Genomic DNA, 11,878 nt, shown 5'->3' with positions numbered 1-11,878 from the left:
CTGCTGAAAGACATTATTGGTGTATCTGGCACTGATGAGGGGCATTATTTGTGTATATGGCACTGCTGGGGGGCATTATTTGTGTATCTGGCACTACGCGAGGGGGGCAATACTTGTAGTTGTGAGGCCACACCCACTTTTGTAAGGCCACACCCACTTTCGCAGGAACACGCGCACATTGGGCGTAGCTCTTTCAGAGGTTTTACTTTCCGAAAGTAGCTCACACCCCAATTAAGGTTGGAGACCACTACATTAGATCATATGACCGTGCACTATTCCCTATTGACTGCACACCTCAGGCCTGATCTACTTCCAAGAGTAATTTGATCCTGATCACAAAGCCACAGCTGTATCACTCCACAAGTGTAAACACCTCTTACTGAGATACAGGGAAGTACCACATCACTGCCTCACTATGACAGATATTTCTGACAGAAAAATGTCCCAAAATGTCAAATTAACAACATAACGCAAATGATTTCACATCAGACCTCATCACACATGACTTGTACAATAGTGATCTGTTCAGAAAATGTGACCAGGACTTCTCTGAGCAGCCACTTTAAAATCAGTAAGCATCTGTTTCACCCTACATTATCTCCACATACTTAGAACTATTTTGTCACAACAGGGACCATTTCATAAGATAGATATAGCAATCTTGCGTGTGCGGTTGTGCACTGATATAAGCACGCCATAGGTGATTGAAACTCATGCATTACAACGCACATCAAGTATATCAGAGCACGACCGCACACCCAAGAGTATTATATCTATGACTATTACATATATAATATTTTGTACAAAGAGTGCTTTCTCCGGCAGGGTCCACAGGTTATCCACAGGATAACAATGGGATATGATGGAGCGACAGCGAATTGGCACCAAACAATCACAAGATTTCAGTCCTCCCAGGATGCAATGGCCCCGTCCATATATCCCCGCCCACTGGCTCAGGCAAATCAGTTTTTTGTTTGATGCGGCAGGAGCCAGACCATGGTCACAGGGCTGCTGTTCTTTGGCAGCCCTAAGCTTTATTAATTTCTTTTTATAGTCTTACTATGTTTTCTGAGTGATCTTTCCTAACAGCGTCTTACACGCATATTGGAAAGAGTCGCTCCAACAACGCTTACCCACGGTACAAGTGCTGTCTCGACGGGCGTCTGTGTCGGATATACTAGCAGGTCCAGCAGACGTTACCAGGCTGTGGCCGGAGCACGGGGAGAAGGTAAGGCATCGTTCCACTTAGAAGAGCAATAACGGACACATCCGCACTGTATTGGGAGGAGACTACCAAACAGCAGCTGGCGCGCCGCCACCACGGGTTCTCCAGCGCTAGTCCTTAGGGATCATAAGGCACCAGGAGTAGCATGAGGCTGTGATCCCTAGGGTTGATGTCAGCAGTGGGGAGTCAGACGCTCTCCTGGTTGCCCCTCTCCCCAGTTCATGACCAGTTTCCGTCGGTCTCCCGCCATGAACTGATTGCCTCACTTCCGTCTCAGACGCTACCACGAGGGGTCTCGGTCGCAGCATAGGCCGCTGCATCTGTGTACACTAAGCACTACCGCGAGGAGAGTATGACTGGTGCGTCTGCTTGCACAGTGCATCTGTGTTCACTAAAAGTTCCCGGAGCGGCAGTGTACACTAGTAGCGTCTGGATCCACTCAGCGTTCGCTAACGTATTGATCGATCCTGGAAGTGGGGTAAGTCTCCCTGTATCCCACTCTACTGAGTACGGGTTATACAGCACTAAATTTCTATCTACTTTTTGTCAGTATGAATAGTTAACTTTAGTGCCTATTGCAGATGAGTCTGTGTACATTACTGTGGTTCTCTTCGCAATGCGTCTGAATACGTTAAAGATCTGTATAGAACAGAATTCAGTAATATGTACTCCTACATATTTTGAGATGTGTTTGTAGTTGATAATATGCTCATATGACTAATATACACTGCTCAAAAAAATAAAGGGAAACACTAAAATAACACATCCTAGATCTGAATGAATGAAATATTCTTATTAAATACTTTGTTCTTTACATAGTTGAATGTGCGGACAATAAAATTACACAAAAATTATCAATGGAAATCAAATTTATTAACCCATGGAGGTCTGTATTTGGAGTCACACTCAAAATTAAAGTGGAAAAACACACTACAGGCTGATCCAACTTTGATGTAATGTCCTTAAAACAAGTCAAAATGAGGCTCAGTAGTGTGTGTGGCCTCCACGTGCCTGTATGACCTCCCTACAACGCCTGGGCATGCTCCTGATGAGGTGGCGGATGGTCTCCTGAGGGATCTCCTCCCAGACCTTGACTAAAGCATCCGCCAACTCCTGGACAGTCTGTGGTGCAATGTGGCGTTGGTGGATGGAGCGAGACATGATATCCCAGATGTGCTCAATTGGATTCAGGTCTGGGGAACGGGCGGGCCAGTCCATAGCATCAATGCCTTCGTCTTGCAGGAACTGCTGACACACTCCAGCCACATGAGGTCTAGCATTGTCTTGCATTAGGAGGAACCCAGAGCCAACCCCACCAGCATATGGTCTTACAAGGGGTCTGAGGATCTCATCTTCGGTACCTAATGGCAGTCAGGCTACCTCTGGCGAGCACATGGAGGGCTGTGCGGGCCCCCAAAGAAATGCCACCCCACACCATTACTGACACACTGCCAAACCGGTCATGCGGGAGGATGTTGCAGGCAGCAGAACATTCTCCTTGGCGTCTCCAGACTCTGTCACGTCTGTCACATGTGCTCAGTGAGAACCTGCTTTCATCTGTGAAGAGCACAGGGCGCCAGTGGCGATTTTGCCAATCTTGGTGTTCTCTGGCAAATGCCAAACGTCCTGCACGGTGTTGGGCTGTAAGCACAACCCCCACCTGTGGACGTCAGGCCCTCATACCACCCTCATGGAGTCTGTTTCTGATCGTTTGAGTAGACACATGCACATTTGTGGCTTGCTGGAGGTCATTTTGCAGGGCTCTGTCAGTGCTCCTCCTGTTCCTCCTTGCACAAAGGCGGAGGTAGCGGTCCTGCTGCTGGGTTGTTGCCCTCCTACGGCCTCCTCTACGTCTCCTGATGTACTGGCCTGTCTCCTGGTAGCGCCTCCATGCTCTGGACACTACGCTGACAGACACAGCAAACCTTCTTGCCTCAGCTCGCATTGATGTGCCATCCTGGATGAGCTGCACTGCCTGAGCCACTTGTGTGGGTTGTAGACTCCGTCTCATGCTACCACTAGAGTGAAAGCACCGCCAGCTTTCAAAAGTGACCAAAACATCAGCCAGAAAGCATAGGAGCTGAGAAGTGGTCTGTGGTCACCACCTGCAGAACAACTCCTTTATTGGGGGTGTCTTGCTAATTGCCTATAATTCCCACCTGTTGTCTATTCCATTTGCACAATAGCAAGTGAAATTGATTGTCAATCAGTGTTGCTTCCTAAGTGGACAGTTTGATTTCACAGAAGTGTGATTGACTTGGAGTTACATTGTGTTGTTTAAGTGTTCCCTTTATTTTTTTGAGCAGTGTATAACATGTGACTGACTGCTAGTGTGATTGCTGACTTAATATAAATGATTGATCTTCGGATCCTCAATGCAGGTGCATGGGTAGGGTCACACATGATATCACTTTAGAAAAATAAAATGGTTACAGTCACAAATTGTGTAGTACACTGTGAAAGTGCTGTTTATTTATCATGTCTAAGAGTACTAGGGTACACTTACAGTAACACCAACACTCATATCTTGTTGTTTTGCAAAAACTGTATTATCCTCTTTGATCTGGTACAGGATAGTTTATGGTTTTCTGTTTAGCTTAATACATCCCTGATCTACATCAGGTATACACAGACCAGTTTAGCTGAAAAGTTAATTCTTACAGCTTCAATACCAGGAATAGGGTGCACTATTAACCCATACATGCAGCTCACTATCTGCAGTATATCCCCAACAGCTTCTCCAATAAGACAAGCTGATGAACCGAATGTAAATAAATTATCGACTTCACAGGCTACACATGATAATCATCAGACGATGAAAGCTCTATATACTCTACTTCAGCATACGAAGAACAGGTAAAAGGTATCAGCTAAATGAATAAGCCGAATAAATGAGAGCAGAAAAGGCTAGTCTGTCAATAGAGGCAGCAGAGCCTGGGTTAAAAATAAGGCACCTGTGTTTAAATGTCCCAAAAAAAGGGCCTCTTCACAAGGGCATAATTTAGGGAAAAGGTTTGGGTTACACCCAATAAAATAGAATTCCCGGTAAATGGGATTCCAATATCTTTTTCCAGCTGGGGACTGTTTAAAATAGGGAAGTGCCTCCCAAAATAGATCTGCATGTCATTGATAGTGCAAAAATCGATATGGTCTCTGCCGTCAAAAGAGGAATGGTTTAAAAAAAAACCATACTGTCTTTGTCTGGGGCAGTCATAAGGCCAGCCATGACTTCACCTTGCAATCTACGGCCTCATCACACTGGATAGGCCCAATCTCACTAGATCTTGGAAGCTAAGCAGTGTTGGGCCTGGTTAGTTCTTGGAGGGGAGACCACCTTGAAATACCAGGTGCTGTAGGTACATTGGGCTGAGGCACTGGAAGACAGGTTTTCAGCGCCTGCAAGGGAGCAAGAATCCCATATAGCTCATATGGACACTAATGTTCTAGGGCATCAGCATTAACAATAGCTGCTCGCAGAGCAGTTTGGCTTACATACATGGAAAGCTGTTTCAGAATCAAAGAAGGTTCTGGAAACTTTGCCTTGGCTGGAAGTTTCTGTTTGGGAAGGAGTTAACAGTTATTCTGGAGTAAGAAACAGACTCCAAGAAGGTCACGTTTTCTTCCACATATAACCCCAAACCTAGGGGTCCGGTTTCGGCCTTGTCGGTCATAAAGGAACGTAACAGCCCCAAGAGGGCCAGTTTCCAAACAAGAATGGGGCCGACTTCTTCAGTTTGCACAGATCTGGTAGCAGTCTACAAACAGATGCCTGGGTGCAAGAAGCGGTATCTCTAGGTTATGCTTTCTCTTCTAGAAGCATCCTCCTCGAAGGTTCTTCTGTTTCAGCCCGTCTCGGGTAGAGGCGTAGGCGAGGGATTTGCATGAAGCAGTTCAGAAATTGCTTTTGTCAGGAATAGTCATTCCGGTAACCTATGCACAATGGGGGGGGTTTACTCCAACCTGGGTCAAAAAGGATCCCTAGCCCCATTCTCAATCTCAAAAAGTCTAAACAGATAACTTTGGGTACCACGGTTCACATGGAGACATGGCACTCCATAATTTGGTGGGGAGCCAGTAGATTACATGGTATTCCTGAATAAGTCAGGAATCTTACCTTCAGGCTCCTATAGCACTGTCCATCAGTGTTATCTCAAGGTTTACCATTCTTCAGCAACATTTCAGTTTTAGGCCTTACCCTTTGGGTTAGCCACAGCCCCAGAGTATTTACCAAAATGATTAAGGCAGTTTATCTCCGCTAGCAGGGGATAAGAAAATTGCCATACCTTGACCACCTTCTTATCCTGGCACAAATACAGGAAAGGTTTCTGTGCCATCTACAACACACAATAACTTGTTTGTAGAGGCACGGGTGGTTCATAAATTGGTAAAATCATCTCTGGTTCCATAACAACGGATGACTAATGGTGGGGCTGTACTGAATTCAAGTCTGCACAAAATAGTTACCTCAGAAAAAGATATCCAAGGTAAAGTTAGGGGAGTTGTTACATGGTGGAGTGTGCACAATTCCACTCAAGACCTCTCCAGCATCTGTTTCCATCTACAGCCGCATCACACTGGATATGTCCAATCTCATTTGATGTTGGAAGTTAAGCAGTGTTGTGCCTGGTTAAATTCTCTGATAGGAGACCACCTTTGAATACCAGGTGGTGTAGGTGGGCCAGAACGACAATATACAAACAAGTACGTGGTACTGGCAGAAAAGGTAAGAAAGTCAGTAGCCTGGGGCTACATACATTCCATCTAGACCAGAGGACACCTTTTTGGATATCAGGTTGGGAGATCCTGACAACAAATGCCAGTCTTCAGGGCTGTGGGGGCCATTGTCCAGAAGATTATGATTCCGGGGACTATGGACCACAGAAGAAAGTTGCCTGCTAATAAACCTGTTAGCACTTCGGGCCATATACTGGGCCCTGATTCAGGCACAGGACACTACTAAAGGAAAACTGGTCCAGATCCGCAAGGACAAGGAAATGGCAGTAGTGTACCTCAACCTTCAGAGAAGAACACGCAGCTAAACAGCAAGGAAGAAGATAAATCACATACTAAAGTGTGCAGAACTCCATCTTCCAGCCTTGTCCGCAGTGTTCGTGACGGGAGTCCTAAACTGAAGAGCACATTTTCTCAGTCGACACGCCATTCAGGTAAGCGAATGGGCTTTGCACCCTAAAGTCGTTTCAGACTTGCGCAGACAAGTGGGGTTGGCCAGAGATAGATCTCATGGAGTCCCATCTGTCACAACTGAGGGCTGGTGTCGGTAGCAGGAAGCCTCAGTTGTAGGGGCTGATGGGTACCTGAATGTGGGAGGTGAGATGGGACTCCTAGACATGCGCAGGATCAGTAGTACCAAGCCCAAAGGCGTGACCAAGACAACAGGAAGTGCCTTTAAGGGTGTTTATTAAATAAAAGTCATAGAAAGTGCAACAAAACAATAAGGGTTAAAGAGAAAGTCTCTGAGTTCCTACTGGTTTGAGACCAGTAACCGAAGCATAAGTTTGTAATGCCTTGTGATGCTTAGGAGCACAGGTAGAGCAGTAGGTTATGCTGAGGATCTCAGGTGAAACATTAAGTGATGCTGGGGATCACAGGGTAAGCACTCAAGTGATGCTGGGGATCGCAGGTGAGGCACACAAGTGATGCTGGGGATCGCAGGTGAAGCACACAAGTGATGCTGGGGTTCGCAGGTGAAGCACACAAGTGATGCTGGGGATCGCAGGTATATCACTCCACTATGATAGTGAGTTATAGATGGTATTGGAAAAGCGTAAACCGTTGGAGAGTGGCTGCTGGAAGCGGGGGTACACACTCTGCTACTACTGGGTGCGGAAGCAATGAGGACAGATAGCACCACAGAATAACCCCAGGAGAGTTGGAGCTGCACCGCAGAGGGTAGACACAGAGGAGTCAGGCTGAACCAGAGAGAGCATTCACAGGAGAGTCTGTAGTGAATTGCAGGCTGGGATCTCTGAAGGGACAATTGAAGCACTGACAATTTCCTGGGTGCTGGGACAGGATATTTATACCTGCAGAGTAACAGGGATTGGCAGACAATTATGCTCAGGCCGCAGCAGCGCTGTGGATTGCTGAGGAAAGCAACATGTGATTCTGTCCAAGATGGCTGCGCCCATGACCGGCTTTGAAGGGGAAAAGATGATCTGGAGAGACCATGTGCCAAACATTAATGGCGGCAAGGGCCGCAGCAGCAGATGCACCGCGAACACCCACACACGCACAGCGGTCACAGGGATGACAACAGCGGCCGCAACACATGGGGGACGCCGCACTCAGCTTTCATGAGGTGAGACCACAGGCGCGGCGGTGACAGCCGCGATGAGACTGAGAGCGCCATACCACAGTTAAGTGAGTACACTGAGAAGGCCGCTGAGCCAGCGCTGCGGGCAATACCAAAAGAGCTGTAAGGAACACATAGTTATAACCTGGCCCTGGCACACTGAGCCAATCTCAGGAGACACCTAACAGGTAGAAAATGGCGTTCAGTTACCCAGATCGTGACACCATCTGAACAACAAAGAGCCCATAATCAGGTCAGGAACAAAGGATCAGGGAGTGATCTTTGAGGACGTCTTTTTAATGGGAATTTCATTTCACTTATGTGTTTTCTCAAATCATCCTGCTACCCAGGATAGTGAGGAAAATACAAAAAAGATGCCGGGATTCTAATAGCTCCGGCTTGGCCCAGAAGGTGTTGTTACACAGATCCGCAGAAGATGTCGAATGCCATTTCTGTTTCCTCTACGCCCAGATCTACTAATGCAGGGTCCTTGTTATCACAGATATCTGGATCAACTGTTTTGACGGCGTGGCTCTTGAAATCTATAGCCGGACGCTTCCAGTACCACAGACGGTGAGATACCTAAAACATGAAAAGAATATATATATATATATATATATATATATATATATTATAACAAATTAAACAGTATTTTAAGCAAAAAACAAAATTTGCAAACAAGGAGGAGAAGAGTGAGGATTGAAATAGGAAAACTACAAGAAATGTTTCAACTCGAATTCCCCATTTAGACCTCTGGGGACTAGAGTTTTCAGTTGGAAGATCCATTTCATCTCTGCTTTAGAGAGTCTTAAATCAACATCTTTAGATCTCCAGCTGGCCTGAACCTGCTGAATACCCCAAAAAGACTTAATGTAGCATTCCTTAGAATTATGTTTCTCCTTAAAGTGTGCGGAGAGGGTATGGGAGTCTAGGCCCTTTTTAATATTATAGATATGTTCTGCTAAACGAGTTTTAAGATTTCTTGTAGTTTTACCTATATGTAATAGGTTACATGTGCATTGCACCGCATACACCACGTTCTTAGAACAACAAGTGATAAAGTCCTTTATTGGATATATCTTTCCATTTACTGTGAAATCCTTAATTTTAGATGGATTATCTTTCGTAGTTGTTCTGCACATAAGGCACAGACCACAGCGATGGAAACCTTGTATTCTTAGACTGGTCCGTTTTTCTTCTTCTATACTACTTCGAACTAACTTATTTTTTAGGTTTGGGGCCCTTCTGTAGATGAATGATGGTTTTTCAGGAAGTTCTTTTCCAATTACTGGGTCCTTCAATAATAAAGACCAGTTCCTTTTAATACAGTTTTCTATTTCCTTATGATTAGAACTGTATCTACTAATAAAGGACCACATGTATCTATCACGATTGGATTCAGAGGTTTGATTTTTACATTTAAGTAATTCAGATCTACTTGTCTGATTAATTCGCATCTCTGCTTTTTCCAATTCCATTATTCTGTAGCCCTTTTCTACAAATCTTAGTTTAGTTTCTTCCATTAATGCTTGACAGACCTCTGGTTCAGAGCAATTCCTCTTAATATGGCTAAATTGTCCGAAAGGGATCCCACTCAACCAGTTGTCATGATGGAGGCTATCTCTATATATATAGCTATTACAATCTGTTGGCTTACGATAGTTTTTTGTATGGATTTCTCCATTTTTTATATAGATACAGAGGTCTAAAAAAGTTATCTCGATCTTACTAAGTTGAAACGTCAGATTGATATTACAATCATTTTGATTTAAGGAGTCACAGAAAATGGTAAGACTTTCATGGGAACCATTCCAGATGAACAACACGTCATCAATGAACCTTTGCCAGGATACCAGGCCCGCCCTCAGCTCACCATTCGGCCAAACCGATCCTCCCTCCCAATAGGACATGAAGAGGTTGGCGTAGCTGGGGGCGAACCTGGTACCCATGGCGGTCCCGATCAATTGAATATAATAATTACTATCAAAAAGGAAATAGTTATTCTTCAGAATAAAATCTATTCCTTTCAGAATAAATTCCTTGGTTTCTAAATCCAAGTCACTTTGATCCAAGAAGAAAGAAACAGCTTCTAGACCTTTTGCAGAGTCAATGATGGTATATAACGTACTGACATCAGCACTACCTAGAATATACTCTTCATCCCACTTTATGTTATTAATTTTAGTCAGGACATCAGTCGTATCTTTAAGGTATGCTCTAGTATTTTTAACCAGAGGTTGTAGAAATCCATCAATTACAGCAGAAAGATTACTAGTGATGCTGTTTGTCCCAGAAATTATTGGTCTTCCGGGAGGATGTACAGGGTCTTTATGTATTTTTGGTAAAATGTATATGGTGGGTATTGACGGGATTTTTATGTTGATGTAATCACATTCATTTTGTGTCAAAACCCCTTTACCTACTGCAGATGTAGTAAATTCAAAAAGTTCTTTTATTATTCTATTTGTGGGATCAGTTTTTAATTTTTTATAGGTATTACCAGAATTTAGTTGTTTATAAATCTCTCCCATATATACCTCTCTATCCAGCAAGACCACACTCCCCCCTTTATCAGCGGGCTTAATAATAAGGTTCTTGTCCTCCTGAAGGTTTTTTAAGGCCATGTATTCCCTCTTAGTGAGGTTGCATCTTTGATGTTTCTTTGGAAGAGATGTAAGTTCTTCTAATTCTTCACTAACAATTTTGTTGAAACACTCAATGAAACTTCCCTTACAGAAAGAAGGATAAAAAGTAGATTTATTTTTATAAACTGGTCTAGCTGAGGCTTCAATATTTTCCTCAATATTACCATTATCTTTAGTTAAAAAGAATTTTTTTTACAGTTATTTTACGTATGAATTTTTGAAAATCAATATATGTATCAAATGGGTCTGCTTTTATGCTTGGGGCGTATTTTAAACCTTTCATCAAAACTCTCTCCTCATCTTCAGATAATTGTCTCTTACTTAGGTTGAAAATTTTCATCCTATCTCTCTCTACTAAAGGTTCTATGGACTCTGCAATTAAAGGTTTATTTTTGGTTTTTTTTTGGCCTCCTCTCTTACCCCTTTTAGTTGGGGCTGCTATTTTCAGAACTTTCTTTTGTATCTGAAATCCCGCTCTGGAAAAGGGGAAGTTGGATTGGTTCCATTCCAATCATCCTGTAATGGTAGGTATCTATTATCAGTGGTTCTGATATCTCTCTGGTGCTGATCACGATTATACATTATGGGCCCTTGTCCTCTATCATTCCAATTTTCCCCATTACTAGTATTTTTCCTCCATGTTTGTCTGTCTAATGTTTGTCTATATCCATATCTATCTCCATGGTTATTTCTCCTTTTTTGTGTATATCTTTGATATTAAGGGGTTTCTAAATCTTTGGATATTTTCATGGATGCTTTTGAAGGCAACACTTTTTCTCTCACACTTACATTTTTAACAATCGGTAAAATAATGGGATCCTTGTCACTCTGTCCCTCTGTAGTAATTTTAGAGGCATTGAGATCTCTATTATATTTCCGAATCTTTCTATCTCTTAGTTCTCTAGTTTCTTTGTTAATTTTCCTCATAATTTCTTCTTCTGCTTTTTTGAAATCTTCTAATTCTTTAAATGGTTCAATCAGAATGAACAATTGGTTAATGTCGTCATTAACCAAATTGAGAGATCTCTTACGTTCTCTCAAAATTAGATCTATTAATTTATGTGAGCAATGATCAAGGGTCATTTGCCATTCATTCTGAAAACTAGTATCAGTACCATTAAAAGATGGAGGTTTTGTTATTTGTAGACCTTTGGGGATTAAATTATCAGTCTGATACTTATCTAGAGTGACAACCTCCCACCACAGCCTATTTTCTTTAAGCATAGCTAGTTCCAATTTTTTACATATGCTATTGAGATCTTCATCACAACAATTATCCTCTATATTGGAAATTTGAAATAATTATTTTACAGAGATATTTCTATTATCACGAAAGGTGAACATGTTTGCAGCAAGGTTCAGGTGAAAAGTGGGGGTGACAATAGTGAAGAGAGAAAAACCTTAACCACTGCGCAATAAACTCAACAATGCAGCCTGGGTACCTCTAGGTCCACCAAACCCTTACAGAAATACAAAAACAAAAAGAGGGACCCTGTGGCGCAAAGAAGATGTTCCATGTACAACCAGAAAAAGGTAATAAATAAAGAAGTCAATACAGTCCCTTTCGTCTTTGGTCCTCCAAAAGTGTTTCTCGATTTGTAGTACCTCAAAAATAGGAGAGAGACACTTAGTGTAACACCGTAGGGAAATGTACGGAACCAATGATAAAATGGCACACTCACATGGACTTAAGAT

At 43.1% G+C, this 11,878-nt stretch overlaps 1 pseudogene; it reads left to right on the top strand.

The window, feature by feature from the left end:
- The first annotated feature begins 4,465 nt into the window (after nt 1-4,465).
- Nucleotides 4,466-4,584, top strand: LOC134937262 (5S ribosomal RNA; annotated as a pseudogene).
- Nucleotides 4,585-11,878: the final 7,294 nt, after the last annotated feature.

The sequence above is a fragment of the Pseudophryne corroboree genome, chromosome 6 (assembly GCF_028390025.1).
Source record: "Pseudophryne corroboree isolate aPseCor3 chromosome 6, aPseCor3.hap2, whole genome shotgun sequence".
Taxonomy (NCBI): domain Eukaryota; kingdom Metazoa; phylum Chordata; class Amphibia; order Anura; family Myobatrachidae; genus Pseudophryne; species Pseudophryne corroboree.
This window is presented reverse-complemented; position numbering and strand designations above follow the sequence as displayed.